The 20,968-nt window shown below is 42.0% G+C and overlaps 1 long non-coding RNA gene across 1 annotated transcript; it reads right to left on the reverse strand.

Annotated features, from left to right (window-relative positions):
* Nucleotides 1-722: 722 nt before the first annotated feature.
* On the reverse strand, nt 723-19,120 carry LOC142086163 (uncharacterized). The gene is made up of 3 exons (XR_012674978.1): nt 19,033-19,120; nt 15,951-16,000; nt 723-2,102 (listed from the first exon to the last, which is right to left on the reverse strand). It is a non-coding gene; the product is annotated as an uncharacterized LOC142086163 (long non-coding RNA).
* Nucleotides 19,121-20,968: the final 1,848 nt, after the last annotated feature.

Below are 20,968 nucleotides of genomic sequence, written 5' to 3' on the forward strand. Positions count from 1 at the left end.
GTCCATGTCAGTCTGATGTTTGCAGTAAAGGAGTTCATTCAGTTTATTTGCGTCCTTAAAATTCCAGCTACATCTTGGTTTCCAGTGACCCTGGTTCCCTTGGATGCAAAGAGATGGCAGGGCCATTTCAGGATCTTGTGCCAGCAAAATAAGCAGCGTTAGAACGAAACAGGGAGGAGGATGCTGTGTTATACAAGATATCCAGGAAAGAAATAGGCAGGACACTAGCAACATCCTGCAAGACAAGCAGACTTCTAGGTATTGTTTCAGATACTGGCAGTGTCTGAAACATCACAGGATGATGACGCTGTGACTGCTTTTGTGCTTCAGCATCTCCACCAGGAGACGATTCCCAAGATGCTTACGCTGAAAAGCAGGAAACAGCTGGCTGGAAGTTAGGATTTCACAGCAGCAATGGTCCATAGGAGTGATCCAACCACCAGGCACAAGTGTGCACTGGAAGAGTTTGAAACACGTGTCTTACAAGCAACTGTAGCTCACGCCTCAAAATAGCCTTTCAATTGGATCAATGAAGACTCAGTTCAGAGAAGTGGTGGGGTAACATACATCCTGCTGAGTTTGTCAGACATTAGACTTGTTTGAGGATATTGCTGCTCCCTGATCTGTCTCTCCTGCCCCATCCTGCACAGGCATATCTTTTTCTCCCTAAGGCCTATGTTGATGGATCCTCAAGGACTTTTCTTTCTGGTGTACTACTTCGAGACACCTTTGCAGCAAACTGCATGGCATCATTCAGCAAGAGACAAAGGTCAAACAACCAGCTTGGGAGTGGGCTAGTAACATCATACTGCATGATTCCTAAAAAGGGCTCTAATAATGGGGATAATGTAAGGGACTACCATAACGGCAAGCTGACAATTTAGTGTTGCTATGCAACTTGAGTTGTGAACAGACTTTTGCCATTGCTTCTTGTTTGTCCATTGAATGCTCAGTGCCTGGCAACCTTCCCCCATCATCACTTTACCTAAAGCAGCAAGAACTCATGTGCAGGTTTTGTGCCAAGGTGCCCCCTTCCAGCCACTAGTCTGAGCAAACTGAGATGCAGACATCTACAATGCTTTTTCCAATCTGAATGAGATTCCTGTTGTGCCACACACACACATAAACAGCTACACACATTCACACACATTTCTCCTTTCCTCTGATTCGTTGCACATCTTCCCCTTTTTCCTCCTTTCCTACCCTAAGGTCACCATGTTGCCAAAGAAGAGCACTGTCTTTGAAAGCTTTTCCCTTGCCATGTCCCAGCTCTTGTCATGCCGGTTCACACTCTTTTCTAACTTTGTACATGAGGTTCCTTCAGACCTTTTTATCTTTCTCCCAATTGTTTTCTCAGACTCATACAAAGTGGGGATAGATATGGCTATTGCTCCACCTTGTTTTATTCACCTGCCCTGATACTGCCTTGCCCTGTCTTGAAACTTTGGCCAGTTTTAAAATCCTCAAGCAATGATGCCTGCAGCCCTTTCCATGGGATTCTGACAGTCTGACAAAACTCAGTGGCTAGGGAAGCTGAGCTGCTCATCTCCCTGGCTGAAACCTGACTACTCCTAGTCACATCTCTCTGTGCCACTCTCAAAAGGTCTCCCTTGCATGCTGGTATCACCTGAACATCAAGGTGATGGCTATTCCGTATCACTATTAACCACTACTCATTCCCTGTAATCCTTCGATATCACCTCCCAGACAACCCTTGCAGTCCTCACTCAATCTGTTGCTTTTCTCTGAATTCCTTTGCTTTCCACAATCTGTTTTGCAGTGTTGCTTGTGTGAAGTTTAATAGCCGCAGCTCGGAGTTGGCTGCATTTCAATGGTAGGAGGGGGAACACAATGAACTGTGAACTGAAACTCCATATAATGTTGCTAGAGATGCAAACAAGTAAAGGAGGGCTTGCTATGCACGCTATCTCCAGAAAAACATCTTTGCAAATGTGTATCTGTGCAGGCATTGTGGAGATAGGGATTACGTTATGCAGAGGGGAAGAGGAGCTGACTGACAGTAGAGATTTGCAGTCCATATTGATGTTTCACAATTGTGCATCTGTCTGCAGAACAGCCATGGAGCTCTCGAAGTCATTGCACTAAAAAAAAAAAATAAGGAAAGATAAATCAATAACTTCACTTACCCTTTTACCACAGCTCAGAGGGTGGAGGAGAAGAGTGTCATAACAGCTCACACTCATGAGAAAATTTTAATTGAAACAGTGTCCAACCAGAAAATACTATTTTGATAAAATCAACATTTTTCACAAAATCATAAGTACAAATGAAAAATCCCTATGGAAAAGGAGGCTCAAACAACATTTTCTGTATTGGAAAGTTTGCCTTAGGGAAAAAAATGCCAGATTTTCTTTCAAATTAATATACTAATTTTGAAAGCCACCTTATATTTTCTTATCATTTTCTACTGCTTGTGTTATTTTTACATTCTTCAGTTAATAATGGGAAACACTGATGTGTTCAATATCCTGCCATTAGCCTGGAATCAGGTTTCTAGGATGTTAAAAACAATTGGTCCCTAACTAGTACCCAGCACATTTCTTCTTCAGAGTGTAAAAATTTGAATTGTTTCATTCAGCACAGGCTAATAAAGCTGGTACTGCTTTTGATACAAAACTCATTACTTGGTAGAAAAATCACTTGTTTTGAAAAAAAAAATCACTTGTACTAAATTATATAACAGAATATTTAATTATGATATTCATAGTATGCTATGTTACTGGTAGGACTGCATAACATGCCCTCATATGAGACTTGATTTGGCATAACCTAACTCTGCATTACAACTAACATGTGAAAGGGTACCAAAATTTAACTAATTTTCAAAACAAAACATTAATTATTCTTCTAAAAGTATCTAATTGAAATGTTCATAATTTTTAGTTCTTAGGAATACACTGAAAACAGTATTTTTATCATTAAGAATAACAAGAAGCTTTGAAATCATAAACTTTGAAATTTCTCTCAAGATGAACATTTCAAGTTTCATCTGGCTCTCACTTAACCTGTGATTCATTCTTTGTACTAACTCTAAATCTCCCTATTTGGAATAGTTTTAAGACTGGAGGCCTTGTCAAAAGCAATCATCATAAATACAGCATGCACTTCATCTTAGCTGGTTCTACCAGCATTTGTTGCTAGATAAATCAGCTCATCAGTACTCACATTCATCTCAATTTTAATACGTTTTATATGTATTCATGGGAATCTCAAAATTATCCCCATCAGGATATATAAATGAGGATAAAATAAATCAGGATAAATTAAATCAATCTTGCAACCCAGCCACACCCAAGAACTAGGAAGGCTTCAACGCTTCCCCCCCGCAGCCCTGCTCACAAAATCCTGTTGCAGGCAGGACCTGGGATGGGACAGACACTTCTCCTCCATTCCTCCGCTCATCCCATTCCGCACCTGCAGAGCTTGGACTTTCCTTTCTAGCATGTGAGAGCAGCAAGGAAAGAAAAAGATCTCCCTTCTGAAAGTGCAAGTCCTCTGCTCTTTCTGCCTTCAGCAACTGCGGTGAAACCGCAGCCCAAGGCCTCCACCTAGTGTCTCCTGGCAAGCTCGGCACACCACCCCGGCTGAAAATGGGATGCCAGTGGGTGCCCTGAAGCTTACAGATAAAGAGCAAGTTTATTTTCACGATGGGAATATTTTCCTCACAATACAAAAACGAGTCTCGGCTCATTATGAACCACCCAAGCCTCCTATGCCGTCACCTAGAACTCAAACACTAGATTCTGGTTTACGTGTGGAGAATAAGATCATCTTTTTTTTTTCCCCATCATACAGACCGTGCTAAAATCCAAGGCTTTAGGAGGATGCAATACAAAAGAGGAGAAGAGAAACTTGTTGGATTAGGTAGGACTGCTCTCCCACGGCCAAGGATATCTTCTTAACCTTTCTCTGTGGTGCTGCCTTCATTCCACGGTCAGCTCGCAAGAAAACTGAAGGACTTTCTAAAACTTCAATCTCTACTAATTGAGGGACACTTAAAAATTAGTCCTGGCCTCTAGAACAGATACATAATATACAGGCACTTTCTTTCCACTTGTGTTTGACTCCCTTCTCCACCTTCATTTCACAGACTTGGTGGGACTTTAGGCAGAAAAAGAATCAAGGACCGTATCACCAATTGTTTCTGCCTATCCCTTTCTCCATCCCAAGAAAAGACAGTGTGTTTGCTGTTGGGTTTTTATTTCCTCAAGGGCAGCTAAAGCAGTGCGATCTTGGCAGCTGTCAAAGCAGCACCCTTTCTGTTCATTGTCACCCTCATATACTGGCCTGATATGAAACTGTCCTCTACCTTCTCAGGTAAGTCCAGATTTTAAAAATCTCTAGTGCAGGTGTTTCCGGACCTTTTGCAAAAGGCCGTTCCTTCCCAGTTTTAAAATGCCTGTCTTGATCTCTTTGCTTCAGCTGCCTTGGAGCAAGACTCCTTGCACTCCCCTGTGCTTTGGTTTATGGAGGCCAGAGGCCATGTTCTCCCTCCAACACCTGTTATTAGTCATCTGGGTGAGTGGGTGCGTACATGTAGATCCATACCTACACCTATTCACACGAAAACTCTGTTAAGAGGAGCTCAGAGATTACAATGTGGCCCCAGAGCTTTTTAGAATATGGAGTCACACTTGGAAACTGGAGTCACTGAAAGCCATAAAAACTCTACAAGTCATGAAACCTAATCCAGCTGCCTCAGCTTCTCACTACACCACTTCTCTCGCCTACAAAAGCCCATCTTCCTTCAGCTTCCCAGCTGCCTAATCTTTTGATATGTATTTGAAATTCAGGATATGTTCTATGGGGTTTAAAGCCCATTCTAGCTGAATCTGTCTGTGTGCAATGTAAAGGTAAAAAGGAAAGGAGAAGCCACCGATGGAAGAAATGGTTGGAGCAGATGCACAAACATCGTCCCTTGGGGATGATGAAGGCATTGTGCAATACAGACACTTCAGCATCCTGCTAGCATAAGACCACCAGACTCCTCTGTGGGAGCTCCACCACTGTAGTGGTAGAAGCTATAGGGTAAAGACAGAGAGTATATTTTATTGACGTCACTAGCCAGCATTACTTAGAACAGGGCTAAGCACAATTGCAAAAAAGAACTGCCTCCAAGCTATTCTATTTATATTCCTACCAGAGCTACCATTGGTACAGTCATCCTGCTGCTGAAATCCTGACCCTGTCGTTGCCAGTATAGCCACAGACCTGAGAAGATCATTTTGGATCGTTTCAGAATTTGGCATGTCTTAATACCAGCAAAAGCAGCATTGGCAGGGGGTGGAGTGTGCTATTTGCACAGGACCTGCGTCAGGATTGGCATTCAGTGAATAGCAAGACATATGAAGGCATTTTATCCCAATATAGAGAATAACGCATCTTCCTCTGCGTTGCTGGTGGTAACTTTGGCAGTCCAAGGAACAATGGTAATTGCTTGTTACTGTGGAAACAAGACCTCCAGAAATAACACTAATGAGCCAGCAGGGTCGTGGGAGAAACACAAGCATACTGTCTCCTGCAAACACACATGATTTGGCTGCACACAAGAGATGGGGCTCTGGGGAGAGGACCAATTTATTTGAATGCAACAGGCACCCAGCACAACCTCTGCTCATCCCCCATGCCAGTCTGAGCCTGTAAACAATTTAAGTGACTTGAAAAAAAGTTCAGGTAACTTTTTGGAAATCATTGCTTTTCACCCCCCTGCCTGCCTTAAATTTGGGGGGAGTTGATTGGGAGATGCTCCCTTTGGAGGGAGCCATTTTGTGGTTTGTGTAATACACCTGACAGGTAGGTGCCTCCAAAAATCTCTGGGGGCAAAAACACGTTCTTACAAATTTCCCTACCCAGTTCTGCAGATGCAAGGGATATTGGTAATCTGGGAGATGTGTCTATAAGCGTCTGAATGGCAAGGTCCTTTTCCTAATAACAGTCTGTTGGTGATCCACCACTCCACTGAAAACAAGGTGAAATGAGGGAAGCGTACAGCAGAGGAGGGGAAAGAGGGTAGGAGACACCAGAGAGCTTACTGCAGCCTCAGCACACCATGTCTTTTTCCCCTTTCATGCTGCGTTGCCCTTGACAAAGAGAGGAGAAGATGGTGTAAAGGAAGCGAGATGGTGAATGGCAACCTGTGAATGCAGCTAGTTCATGCTCCACGTTCTTCTGCCTTGTAAAGTCCCCAAAATGCTGCTTTCTGCCCCCAGGCCCTACTGGCACAGCAGTGTGGTGGGTGGCTGCATATTTATAGTCAGCTCAGCCTCATGTAGTGAGCTGAGGTGCCAAGAAGTGGACCTAGTGCTCAGACTGCCCTGAAGGAGACTTTCCTCTGCCTGCCAATGGCTCTGAGGCCTTTAAACTTCTTGCCAAACTCTATAAGAGAAATGTTTTACCCTTGGGAAAGAACAGGTAGGAGATGGAAGCAGAAAACAGTACATGTGCCACCTAATGTTATAGCCTCGCTGCTGCATTTGGGGTGGCCTTGCAGTAGCCCTACTGCTCACTGAACTCTCCTTGCCAGCTCAGAAGGAGCCAAATTATGTTCATCAACAGCTCTCTTCAACACCTATTTCATCTCTGTCCGGCAGGTCATGGGGCAAAACACAAGCTAAGAACCATTGAGAAAGGAATTGCTGGTGTATGTCCCCCCTCAGGGCTTTACCCCTATTAGGAAGCCACGTTCGGATGTACTTCCAGTGTGCTTAAATATACGCATTAACCGAGAGCTGATGGGGCCTTACCAGGAAGTATAAACCAACTGCTCAGTTGTTTTCTAAAAAAAATCTACTTATGAGTGAGACTAGCACAGGTCAGCTCCTTGGAGTAACTCCTGATGCACAAGCTCTTTCCCCAGGATGAATCCAAGGTGGTTTTGCTCTTCTTAGTTAAGGGTGAAGTACTTCAGATTAGCAGACAGCTACCAAGGAGCAAAGATGATAGGCACAGAAGCCAGGGCTGGCCCAGGCCAGACCACACTTGAAATCACACCCTGCCTTAATATGAAGGAATGTTTTTGATTGCCCCCACCCTACAGGGGAAAGAAAAGAAAGTGTAAATATCAGTCACAGGGAGAAGAAAGAAGTGGGTGTACTCAGATGACAGGGGTTTATTTACTGAAAGCTCCTGTGGCGGTCCAAGAGCTTCTCAAAAAGCAAACAAACAGGTCGGGTCACCACTTTGCTTATTATTGCACTCCCTCAAATCGTTTTTATTTACTATTTATTTATTAGCTACACCAAGAAGCTTCAGATAAAATCAAGGCACTACTGCACAGATTAAGAACATCCCTGACACCAGCGCTTGCCACACTGTATGCCCACACAAAAAGCAAAAGGACGAGAAGAAAGACTGTGCGTTGTCTACAGACTAGGACCTCAGGCAGAAAAACATGAAATGACTCAACCGTGGTTATCTCAGTGGCAGAGCCAGTAGTTCACTAATAGCAACTTCAGTCTACACAGCCTTTGTTCAGAGCTGTAATCATAAACTCCTCCTTTTCCTTGCAACCTAAAAGCCAGAAAGAAAACATGGGCAAGCAATGGGAAGCAGTTTGACACAAAAAATGGGAAATAAAAATCAGAATTTTATCGATCAAGATGGTGACATGTCCTTCACATAATATTGCATTGACACAATATTGTGGGGGAGGGTTCTCTAAGGCTTTAATAATTTTATTTTCAGAAGTCTTAATGCATATTTGTGTCAGGTTTTTTTCCCTTCAAAAATACAAAAAAACCACAACCAAAAAAACCACCTGTTTAAAGCCCCAAGTCACTCTCAGACATGTACGTCAAACAAAACAAAATAGAACTATGTGTATATTGAAGACAGTAAATGAACAGCGCTGAGCTGCTGGGACCCCAGTTGAGGATTTCTGCGTTTCCCCAGCAACAGCGGGCAACGCTGCAGGCACCGGAGCAGAGCGTGGTCCAGCAGCTCCCGGAGAGCTCAGCTGGCTTGGAGCTGCAGCCAGGGGAGGATGGAGCCCCTTGAATAAGGGAGGAAATTGCCCCAAACACTGCTCCTTTCAAAGACAGAAAACAAGAGTTTAAATCCATATGGCCTCCCTCTGACCTGGTTACATGAGCAGCTGCCCGGTGTGTAAGAACCTCATAGATGTTAAAGAAAGAGAGGAGAAACGAAACCCAATTTGGATAACAATTTCTGAGGTTGAGGCCACATATTTGCCTAGAGCACCCCACCCCTCCAAATCCAGAAGGTTACTATGGTGACAAATTTCAGCTGTAGGTAAGAAGAAAATGTTTCTGTATGAAAGCCATTTTGTAGAAACATAAAAACCAAAGATTAAGCCCCATCGCACCGTTTATAATCTTTGTTGCCATATATTCACAACTAGATGAGCTTTCTCATCTCAGGAATGGTTAATCACAATGCAAATAAGCTGCTTTTGCTTTAATTCATGTGTTCTGCTAATGGAGTTCATCTCCATACAGTAAAATAATGCTCTCAAAATTTACCAAAAAATGGGGGTATTGATTTGCTTCCAAACTGCATCTAAGGGAGTTATTAATACTTTTGATTCTCAAAAGATAGAGCTATTCCATTGCCTGACTGTGAATTAGAAGAAAATTACCTTAAATCATGTTTGGATCCGATTCATAGGACCTTAAGCACAGGGAGTCCCCAGTGCAGCCCACATCACGAAGGCACAGCAAGGAGCCGAGCATGGCTCGTATTATAGACTCCCTCTCCGTAACTCAGGGGAAGGTTACAGGCAATGCTCACGCATTCACCAGGCCTAAATCATATATCAGCTCGTGAAAGCCACCACAGTAAACTCCCTCTGCTCCCAGCCTGGGATCCCCAGGTAATCGGCGTGTATTGAGCTGCCATTTCCTCGGTTGTCCCAGGCGGAGCAGCTCTGCTCCTGCTGGTTTAATTTCTCTCAGACCTAGCACAGCGGCGGGCATAGGCAGTCGCACAGCCTTGGAGCACACCATATCATCACCTGGGAGCCGGGGGCTGAGTGCCAGCTGCTAGAAGCTCCTGTAAGATTACTGACCTTAACACCACTGAGGATCTGGCTTTGTGGCATTCAGTGATGCCTTTCTCTGCAAACTCTTCCTCGCCTGCCAAGTCTCACATAGATACCAACACGCCTGTGGCTGTAAAACTGTTCCTCACGGCCCCAGGCTTTAGTAGGGTCAAATGAGCAGCAAGACAGCACTCATGCTGTGGAATAAAACCATGCTTTAAGCAACGTATCACTTTTATGGGAATTGAAAAAAAAATGGTGTGGGGTTGTCATGCCCCACTACTGAGCGCAGGTCCATGATGTGATTAGCAATGCATTCCCACCTCTGTTGCCTCCAGCGCAGGAATGAAGGCTTGATCTTTCCTTCTCCCCATGAGTCCATGCAGCCATGTACTGCCTGATCATCCCCTGTCAGCACACACAGCCACATCCCAAGCATTGCAGAGCACCGCAGGAATTCTCCTTTTGCCTCAAATCCTTTCAAAAGACCTACAATCTGAAATCTCAACATCCTGCTTTATTTAGTCTTCAAATTGCCTTTCAGTAGTCACTGAAATGTAGTGATTACAATCCATTTATTGTGTAAGGATTTACAGTGAACTATGCCACAGTGAACTGTGCCAGGTTAATTGTGCACTGAGCTCCACAAATACACAACCAAAGTTCAGCCCTTGCCCAGCTAAGAGAGGTGCTCTCTGGATAATTTATTATGTCCTCTAGCCATGGGAGCAGAAGAGGGGGCAATCACTAGCCAGTAAAGCCAGCAGCAGTTTTGAGTCTTTATCACAGAGTAGCAAATGTGCCCTTGTGGTTTGTGATGGGGTGAAGATCCTTGCCGCTCATCTTTCCTCCTCAGATTGTCATAGGACTGTGAGTAATGTTTGTACCGGAGAGTCCAAGTTAAGCAAAGGTCCTACCTGGTCAGAATTCGGATGGGAGCAGGACTCTGTAAGCAGTCATTTCATCCACTTCAGAAGGACCAGGTGTTAAAACCTGCCTCCAGACATCTCCACTCCCTGCATCCTTAGCCAGGACCAGCACCGGCTGTGCTCAGCGCAGCCACCAGCCCTCCCACTGTCTGACCAGGCTCAAGCCCAGAAGTCTCTGCCCCGCACAAATCTCTGCCCCACTTCCAGAACTGATGAGTGGTGATCCTGGCAGCCCAAGATAGCAATTCTCCATGGGAAAATCATGTGGGAGAAGGAGGGACATTCTCTTGGGAATCCGACTTTTCCTGGTGCTGGCAGTTGTCTTCTTTATGGGTGAAATAAAAAGCCAAGGTTCTTCCTGCTAATAGTCATTAAATAACTTTTCTCTTTTTTTCCTAGTACCATTTCAGTATTTTGATCAAGTTCCAGCTTGGTTTAATTACATACTTTCTATCTGAATTCCTGCCCAAGCTTCATTTAGAGAAATTATTCATTTCCCATCTTCAACGTTATTATTATTGTGCTTATTTGCACGATGTGCTTAGCATTCATTGTACACATCTTCAGTGCTTTGATAGGCTCATCAGAGTGGTGCCGGTGGGATGGAACAAAAGAGCACTCCTCATCCACCACCCTGAAAAATCAGCCCTCCTCCCTATCACATACGGGCAATTTTGAACTGCTGCAGATTAGGGAACACTCACATCACAAAAATATTACCAATTCCTTCTCAGGACATGCCTGAATGCTGAACAGTAATGTTATTTAGAAAAAAAAAAAATCTTTATCTCACTGCAAATAAGTCAAAGGGAAAAATGTTCATTTCAGACTATTACGTTTTCCAGGACACACATTCCCAACAGTGAAGAAGACAAGGAAAAGTCGGGTGGGACTGGCAGAAACGCATGCCCTAGGAACACTTTTCACGTTTCCTTGCAAAGATAAAAGATTTGAGCAGTCTTCATCTCACATGACCTTGTGTGAACCTCATGCAGCGTGTGGTTTTCTGTCACATGGTAATGGATGCGTACAGAGAATTTCAGTTTATGAAACTTAGTCGTGTTGAAAGTGACGTTTTCCTTGCCCCAGTGATTTGTTTTCTACCCAGCTGTTTTCACCAGCTTTTAGACTCCAATTCTCTTCTCGATCTCTCTCCTGTAGCCCCCTGAGTTTTACCATACAGGATCAGAGAAGAGCACATTTTCCTTCTTCCCATCTCAGCCAGGGACTTAGTTTGAAAACCCCTGGAGACTGGTAGAGAGACCAACACGACAGCCATTTTGCTGGCTCACTGACAGAAGGGCAGGAGCAGGACAGTCAGAATGGAGGAGTGCATAACCCCACACACGCACACACGGAGCTGTGATCATTCCCAGCACGTGAGGTCAGGCAAGCATTATTTAAAAGTAGAATGAATATAAAATGGATGATCTAACACCAACTGCATTATACACTTTTGTTAGGTAATAATATCCCCAGGACAAGAGGAAGCCTTGCATAAATGTCAGAAATGGAGCAAACACCCAGACAGCCTATCTTAACACATCAACTGCACTCCAGCTTTTGGGATTTGTTTGCTTTTTGATGTGGATTAGGATCTGATTCCAAACACAGGGCATCAAAGGCAGCAGCAGCAGCATCCGGACAGGGACCTCTGTATGAGACAGCTCCATCTGTATCTAATCATGGATAGACACAGAGCAGTGATGGAGCAGAAGATGACATATCACTATCCAGTTGGAAATCAGCCTCCTTCCCAATGCTGAGATAAAACCCAAAACAGTTTCAGTGGCTCAGCCTCAGTCTGAAGGGCAAACAAATTTCAGTGAGGTGACACCTGATCCTCTGCTTCTCAGGGACACTCCTTCCTGCGCTACAGATTACTGCAATCTCTCTTGAGAAAGCAGAAAGCCCCTCAGAGGCAGGAACTTTCAGTGTCTGTAATACCAAGCCATGTTACCAGCACCTTTCCAGCCTTGCCTTGGGTTAGACACACGTTTATTCTACAGAGAACTGGAAGTGATTTAAGACATTAGCATTCCTCAGATGCATATGACCCCCAATCTCCTCGGTTCTCTCAGTAGGATCCTCACTCCCACTGCCAGGAGGTCAGAAGGTGCAAGCATTCCTCATCCACTGTCATTCAGAGCCCATTATCTGAGCTTAAACTTCTGGGGAAAGTGATCTGACATTGCACTGTAACACCTTTCCCATTGCAGCAGCTAGGTTGGGGAGGCAGAAGTCTCCAGTGCCAGGGAAAGCTGAACAATTGGGGATAAACTACCTTACCTAGACCCAGAAAAGAAAGCCTGTCCCCATCCTTAAACATCTTGCACATCTTCTAAACTCACTCAAGATTTATCTTCTGCTCAACACATGTGAACATGTATATGCCCCACCCTGGCATTCAAATCCACCTTCCTCATGGCACACAGGTGTGAATCTCCCCAGTTACACAATCCTGAGTAGTCACACCCAGCACAACTCTTGTGATACCTGATGGCTTTGTGAGCATTGCAGAGGCTATAATCAGGTAACTACCCTAGAGTCTGAGATTCCATTTTTTTTAAGCACATTTCTAGCTTTCATGAAGCAAACTTGCAAGCAGACAATGAATGTTCCAACACCAGACAGCAAATAAAAAGAATCCAAAATGCATTGCTTTAGGTTGGTGGTGGTGGTGGTTGAATCTTGTAATTTTAAAGGCAATCTCATTTTGGAGGGGAGGCTTGGCACATGATTTCTGTATGTTTGAGTTGGCAGCATTGTTTCCAACAAGCAAACATTATGCCATACTAAATACGTACATGTTCAGGGACCAGCTTGTTACCGGTATGTTTATACAACATATTTCTGGTAGGCACAAGCTCATGCTGGCCCATAATACACCGTGTAGACATACCCTGTGATTCCCTGAGGAAAGAGGTCTTTGCTTCACTCTCTTTGCTTTCTACTTCAGAGATTGTCCCAGCTCTCAGTACAGTTCGAGAATGACTCGTCTGCGGTTTGCTCTGAACATGCTTGGTATTAAAGTGTCGCTCTTCCCCCAAGCCATTTGCTACTAGGGCCATCCCCTTTCCTGCCTCGCATGACTTCAGGGTTGTAGGAAGCTGAGTCAATGACATTTTAAAACAAAAATTACACTTCGTTTTTCCAGTTGATTCTTTCCTCTGTCAACAGGTTGTTAAGACTGAAGAATCTACCTCTTTTCTTAACTCTCGGTGCAGTTACCTTTAGTTTGCCAGAGCCATGATGCTGCCCACATCCTGCTCAACTTTCTAATTCCCTAAACAAGGTCCTGTCTAGTTTGGAGCTCATTATGGCTCTGGGTGTATTGTGCATCCTATGTACAAGCAGCAAACACTCCCTGCACTGATGGCAGGGAGCCATCCCCTTTGTGTAGCCTCATCTTTGCCATCATGGGGGTTTCCCATGTGGAAATGAGGGAAATTTTGCATAATCTGACATATCTGACATAACACAGCTGTGTCAGCAGGACTTCACAGCCCAGACATAGCATCACTCGATACTCTTGTGTAGAAATTCCAACTTGGCCTGGGGGTGTTTAGACTATGTACCTTTTTATTTTTTTAATGTTACATATTTGCTTTATTTAATTCAAGGCCTTATTCAATCCTATTAATATTGGCTTTATCAAGCTTTTTTTTTTTTTTTAAAGCCCAAAGCCTACATTTGTGTTCTATGCAAAAGGCAGTTGTGCTCTGCTAAGGCTGTGGTAACATGTTGGTCAAAACTAAGGAGACTCCAAGTGGGGATGCAAAAAGGAGTACTAATAAGTAGCATTGTCACCATCAAAAGTTCCCTTAAAACAAAGAAACTATATGACTGAAATAAAGAACTCACAAAGAAGACCCAGATTTACTTCAGACAGAAAAAGAGAAAAAGGAAGAAGATACATTAAAGACGACTGTGCAGATACTTACGGTTTAAAAAGTGACCAACCATTACCCCAACCATAACCCCAGAAACAGAAAGAAACTCCTCCTTTATGGGAAGCTGAAATTCAGTTTCTGGAGGGCTCCAAAAAGTGATGGAAGAATTTCTCATCATTACTGGGGTGGGGGCCCAGATCAAAAGTCAGCAAAAGATATGCTCTGAATGCTGGAGGGGGAAATCACACTGTGTTCTTCAGAGGGGACCAGGTATTTTCCAAAGCGGGAAAAGGATGAGGCACCCAGAAAAAAGAATAGCAGGAGAAACATGTTTAAAAAGTAAAAATGGGATTTGGGTGATATGTGTGATTGCTAAAAATCTCAGTGCAGAGGAGAGAGAATGCCTGTGGAGGGGAAGGAAGCACAGGGCCTCGCAGGGCGGTTAAATCAAATCCTGCAGAGGGAGGGACAGAGATTGGTGGTCAGCAAAGGAGGTGAACTGGCACTTCTAGAAAAGGGAAGACAATTACAAAACACAGTTGCTTTTTACAAAGAGAATAGCTAATGGATAAGAGGAGCCGGATAAAATGGTGCTGCAGAGAGGTCACTATCGGTTCACATAGCTTGTTGCAAACACTGCCCTTCCTCAGTATAAAAGCAGCAAAGAGATTGAAAGTCGATAATGCAACCAGGTGAGAAAGGAAAAACAAGTTTGGTTGGTAAATTCTACAGAGATACCTGCAAAGATCAGCTGAGGAGCTGGATGGGAGCTTCAGTGAAGAGCCGTCCTAAAACAAAAGCAAATAAGGGAGAGCACCTGGGAGCTGCTGTTTGAAAGCAGCAGCAAGCAGAAAAGGAATAAAAAGCTACCAGGATTCCCTCTAGAGCTCCCTAGAAAGCTCATCCATTTTATTAAACCACGAGATCTCATGAAACCAAAGCAGCCTTGGCTCCACTTGCTGTTTCACACACACGCACAGCCCTTTTTTTTCCTCCCCTTGCTCTCATCCAAACAAACCAGCCAAAGAAAAAGTGTTTCATTTCTAAAGAGCCCTTAACCAATACCACCATTACCCTGTTTCCAAAGCATGGTGATGCAGAAGCCACGAGGCTACTGGGACCTGCTGAGTAAGAAGCACTAACATACACAGGGGCAGCAGCATACAGCCAGATATCAGTGTAGATCACAGAAAGACACAGGATGCTACTCTGCAGCAGATCTCAGGACAACAGGACACCAAGGGCTACAGCATGTGCATTCAGAGAATTAGGGTGGGAGACATCTGTTGACCACTACTTTACCCTGTACAAATGCAAGTATTAGCCACGGTCTCAGAAGTATTACCCTAACGCCCATCCCAGTCTTTGAAAACTCCACCTCTTGTCCAAATGCAAGTGTCCCACTTCTCATTTCCCCAGCAAGCTTCAGCTTCTCAAAAGCTTTGTTTTTCAGGTGTCGTTATAAACACACACCATCTCTCCTCCACTGCTGCTCCTCCCATTCCAAAATAAATGTGTGGTGTAGCAGCAGGATTTCATTTGGGGAAGAACAGAAAAGCAATTTCAAACAAAACGCATCTTTAAAACACTTCTCAGATCTGATTGCCAACCCTCTGGCAACCAGCACAGTTGTCTAGGGCTCAGATATTAGGCCATAAATTACCTAGCTAACAGCACCACAAGCAGAAAAAGCCAAAGAAAAAAAAAGTAATAAAAAAACGAATGTGAAAATAAAAACAGTTGTCTTCCCCCACTACTAAAATGTCAGAGTAGCAAAGTTACAGAATGACATTACAGTGAGGTTTTCTAAGGGGACAGATGTGAAATTGTGTTACAGATCCAAATATTTCTGAGTCGTCAGCTCTGTTCCAGTTCAGATCAGTATTCTATAACACATAACTTCTGAGCGATATTGGAAATCTCAGACCAGTTCTTATGAAAACGGTGTCTTCATTGGAAATGTACCACCTCATATTGTAAGGATGAGAAGAAAACCAGCAGAAGTCCAAATGAAAACTTGCATTTTCTTATCACTAATTTTGATATTTTCAAAGGATTTTTAAAAGCATTTGTGGAAACAGCTAGACTGGCATAATTGTCTTTATGTACCAAATGCAGTTGCCAAGACAGGGACTATAATCACACCAGCTTGTTGCAATCTGTCCAGGAGAGAGTATATTTAGAAACAAGGACAAAGTTCATTTTCATCTGGCTGCAGAGATTAGATCTGTTGAGAAATGTTATCTTCCATTCAAATTAATATCTAACCATATTAATTTTCAAGATAGATCAAAACATAACTAAAACTAAGTTATATTTTTTTAAAATTCAGAAATAATTTCAGTAGGGTTCTACAGAAATATTCTCTCTCAATCATTTCAAAATGATACTTTCAGGTTTCACTAGCTTAAAAACAATTGTAATTTTAACCCAAAATCTTAAACATCCACATTTTAAAACGCTGATAAATTGGAGAGGACAAAAAAAAAAGGAGAAAAAAAAAAAAAGACTGACCTTTTTGTAAAGCTTCAGGAACATATAAGCCTATGGGAATCTACTTTTTTCCATTAATTCATTCAGGTATGAGAAACTGGTATCTTACAGTGACAAACTTTCTGGCCAAAGAAAAAAAAAAATCACTAAAATCTCCACACAGAATTATCATTTGGAATCAACATTTTGGATTGCCCACTGGAAACTAAGCTAAGACCCTATTTTATAGATACCCCAAAGCAACCATTGCTTAGCAAGAGAAAGTGGGTTTTCAACTTCCGTGAACTCAGAAAGGAAGATTTTGTAGTCTCTACTCCCATCATGGCTTCCAGTCATAAAAGAGACCTTTTAAGGGTTCACAAAGCATACAGTACTACTGGACAGATCTGTTTTCATTCTTTTCATCTCTCTGTTTCTCAGTGTTAATTTTTAATTTGAATGACAGCAATTCGGAACAACCTCAAAGTTTGTGTGACCTGGTCAAGGAAGTTATTAAAAATATAAAAGCCTGAAAGTAGCCTTGCTTGCGGTAAATGCAGCTATGTATTTAAGAAGTTTATTTACATAAGAGTTAAGAGGCTTTAGGAAAAAAAACAGATGTCATTTTTTAACTCCGGGGTTTGACGGGGTCTTGGTTTTGCTTTTATGAATCCAACCTTACCGCCCATGAATTTTTAAGGGTCGCAATACCAAAGAAGATCAAGAGATGGCAGCATTGGTAAAGCATCTCACCGCTCAGCCTCGCTCCCTTTTCTGTACTGGACCAGACTTGTTCAATACATTGTTTCGTTGGTGCTAAAACCCCAACCTCAAAAAATGTTCTCATTAAGCATTCCCTGAATGGCTGTCGGTTTGCAGATCTTGTTTATGTGTGGTACAAACGTGGACTGGCAAAAAATAAGTATTAGAAAAGAGGGAGTAACTACCCTTCTTACTGGAACACTGGCCAGCTCTTAAAGACTGGAACTGCCAGGCACGTTACTGTTACATGTATAATTAAGATTAGTAATTGTTTGCCTTACAGTAGGCCCCCAATGTTCCAATCAGAACTATATCTAATTGTAGTGTTGATGCAAAAGCATATATTAAAAGGCAATCCCTGCCAAAGAAATTTACAATTTAGATTAGGACACACAGAATGAAAACCCACTAAATCACTGAAAATGAGCAGAAGGAGTGCAAAGATAATACAGAAAAATTATTCTACATATGAGAGTCACCCTCATACATATGACTTGTAGCAACATGAAGATATATAGTAAAAAATAATTACGAATTATAATCGTATTTTATAAAAAAAAATCTCTAGTTATATCTTCAGTGTGTCCAGCATTTTTTAAAATCCAGCCATCTGAGTCCTATTCAGATCCAGGAAAACAGCTGCACAGTGCAAGCTAGTCTTTTTGATTTCAGTAGGACTTCAGCCCACCTTTCAGTGTAAACATTTGGTTGGGCTGTGCCTTGGAAGGTGATCTGAGGTTCAATGTGAAAGATATACAATGATAGTCAAGCACTTAAAACACATGAGAGCTAGACTAGAAGAAAATCAAGCACATTTTCACAACTTTCACTCCACTATATAAACAAATGTGTGTTTCTCAGATGACTGAGGTCACCATGAGATCCACTGTCAAACATTGTGAAAACCATTTTGAGGTACACAACGTATTTATGATCAGTGTTAGAAATTTAGTTAAAGAAATAGCTTTGAGGGACTTCAGTCACCCAGCTAACGCTGTGGCCACACGAGATAAGATATATTGTCTTTGACCCCATCACTTAAGCATAACACAGGCTCCCAGTCAGAGAGGCTGGGAAGTCCCTTGGGAGATGCTGTTTGTGCCCATAATCCATGGACAAGCACTAGGAAGGGGAACCAGTGGTCCCACTGCAGGGGCAGCACAGGCATGTACCCACATGGGGCTAGAGGGAGAGATCAGGGGGCCAGGAGCCTAGGCTGCGGGGCAGAAAGGGGTGGTCTTCCCCTGCACCTCTCAGGTTGAGACTTCATGAGACACCCCAGCCAGTCTAAGAGCTTGCTGACTCCAAAGGGGAGCTCCACTCCTTCCTGCACCTACCTATATCCTCCATCCCCTACAGCATCCATCTGGCCTTTTGGTCAATCAGTGCAGCTTGCTCAGGAGCAGAAAGCAAACCAAACAGTACAGCAACGATGGTTTTCTGCTATTTCAGCAAGCGTCCGGCTCACTAAAAGTCACCCAAGAGCCAAGGGGACAGAAGCACACATGGGAGCAGGGGAAGGGCAAGCAGGACTGCTCTTCTCAATAGCCGCAAGCTATTTGATCAGCTCCAACTATCAAGTGAAACATAACCCTTAATTAATATCTGAGGACTTTAAGTGACATTAGTCACAACTCTATGCTAGTGATGATGTAAAATTTAGCAGACCTATCAACCCACTTAGACTCACAATCTCATAGTAGACTTACAATTTCATGGTACAAAAGTCTTCATTCCAATTATTTCTATCCTTTGCATGTTCAGAAATGCTACAAACTGCCTTTTTTTTTTTTTGTATGAAGAGCATTATCATATACCCATGCTCTACCCACAGTGTTTTAATAGAATGATTGGTTTGTTTCTATCAACACCATTTAGCTATATCAAATCATCTTCACAAATCATATAACTACATCAAATTAAGATTATGCTGGGTATTCCACACACTATTATATACCTTCCTTTCGAAGCAAGATTCATACATTCGTCTTCGGAGAGAAATCTCAGAGATTCATCAAGAGGAGGAAAGTAAGCAGCCTTTGTGAGGTATCTTAGTGCAGGCTAAGTAAATTAAAAGAACATAATAAATATAATAAGTTGGTGCCTACTTTTCAAGCCTGTATTTCCCACAATTTCAGCAAAAAGAAAGCTAACAGCTTAAGGTTCACATTTTACATCACATTCCACAGAAGAAACATATTCAGGTCCTCAGCAGACAAATTGAACAAGAAAGTTTACAGCTATGCTGTTTTGCATGTGTGTCTGTCTTTCGTTTTGTGAACAGTTTCCTAATTTTCAATTAGAAAATTAGGTTTATTGTTTTTCAAAATTACTTGCTCAACAAATCCCAGAGGCGATTGTTTAAATGGTGGGGCTAAGAAATATCTTTCCGAATTTTGTTTGGATTTTGGTTTTCGATCATCTGTAAAATACTAACCCTGCACATACCCAATTGCTATAGTTGGAATTATAAACTAATTAGAAGGAAAGTTTTTAAAATATCATGTGCAGTTATCTCTGGCAAAAAGATTGCTAGGCTCATGCAACGTTTCCTGAAATTCTGAAATCCTAATCACTCGTGATGTGTGACTAGAGCTTTTAGATTAACTGCTTTCTCCACATAAGACACAAACTTTGTTAATAACAAAACAACCAGTGCTGGGTTCATTTCAGACTACTATGACATTGTCCTAATTCCAAGGCACTCTGCACATTTTATAAAGTTATTCTCAACACCTGAGAGTATTTCTAGCTGTAATTATAAATAAATATCCCAAGAATGCATGCTATATGGACCTGACTTTTCCTGATCAATGGCATTAAAGCTGTTTGAACACACAAACTTATTAACCCATAATCCACGCCGCACTGGATTGACTCCAGAACAACAAGGAACTGTTGACTGTCTCTTCTTCCGTATTTCTGTGCTCCTGGAAGTACGCGAGCCTTTTAAATTATGAAAAGGCTTTTGATAGTGTGGAGTGGCCACATAACCGAAATACTGAAGGGAGTTTTCTCTAAGAGACTCTATTTTAATTGTCTGAACTACTTTGCAGAAAAGCCCAAATGTTTGCGAACCTTGGTCAGATGATAAAAACCTTTACTTTTTTTTTTTTTTAAAAAAAAAAAAGGTAGAGAAAACAGGTTTCTCTACTGGTTTTTGGTAAAACAGTTTCAATAATCAGCAGTTGCTCTGAAACCACCTCGTTTTATTCACACAGTAATAAAGAGATAACATTAACCTTTACATAAATATTTTCTCACATATAAATAGTGGAGACACACTCTACACTAATGCTGGTGAAAATACAGATTTGCTCCTTCTACAACATAAAAATATAACTTGTGCAGAGTGTTACTGCTGAATAAAAAAAGTTTTTCCACTTTTCTCTTTCAGAAGATTCTTCATCAGTTTTGTCAGACTTAAAACTAAAATGAATACTGGTGTTCCTCAAACAGAAGTGAAAGAAAGCTAATATGGCACACAAAAATAAGGAGTCTTTCAATAACTTAATAAAATAAAATAAAAGTTTAATTTTAAAAATTGGTTGAATACTGTATATTTATTAGAATTATATTTTTTGTATGAGAAAATTTTGTCTTCCCTCTGTTCCTGGAAAAAGAATATTTTTTTCTTTTTTTTTTTTAACTAAAAAGGTAAATATAATGCCCCCTAATGTTAGTGCCCTACTAATATTTTAATAGTACTTTAAAATAATGAGGTAATCACGCTTGAACACTTTCACTATTTAAACATTAGAAAATGCCAGACCTTTGCTCACATGCACATGTAACCCTATCCTTCGAACAGTGGCATTATTATTGCCTTTCAAACTTCAACTGTTTGTTAATCACATGTTCATTACATTATAATATGCTGTTTACAATATTTT

Source organism: Calonectris borealis, chromosome 1 (assembly GCF_964195595.1).
Source record: "Calonectris borealis chromosome 1, bCalBor7.hap1.2, whole genome shotgun sequence".
Classification (NCBI taxonomy): Eukaryota; Metazoa; Chordata; class Aves; order Procellariiformes; family Procellariidae; genus Calonectris; species Calonectris borealis.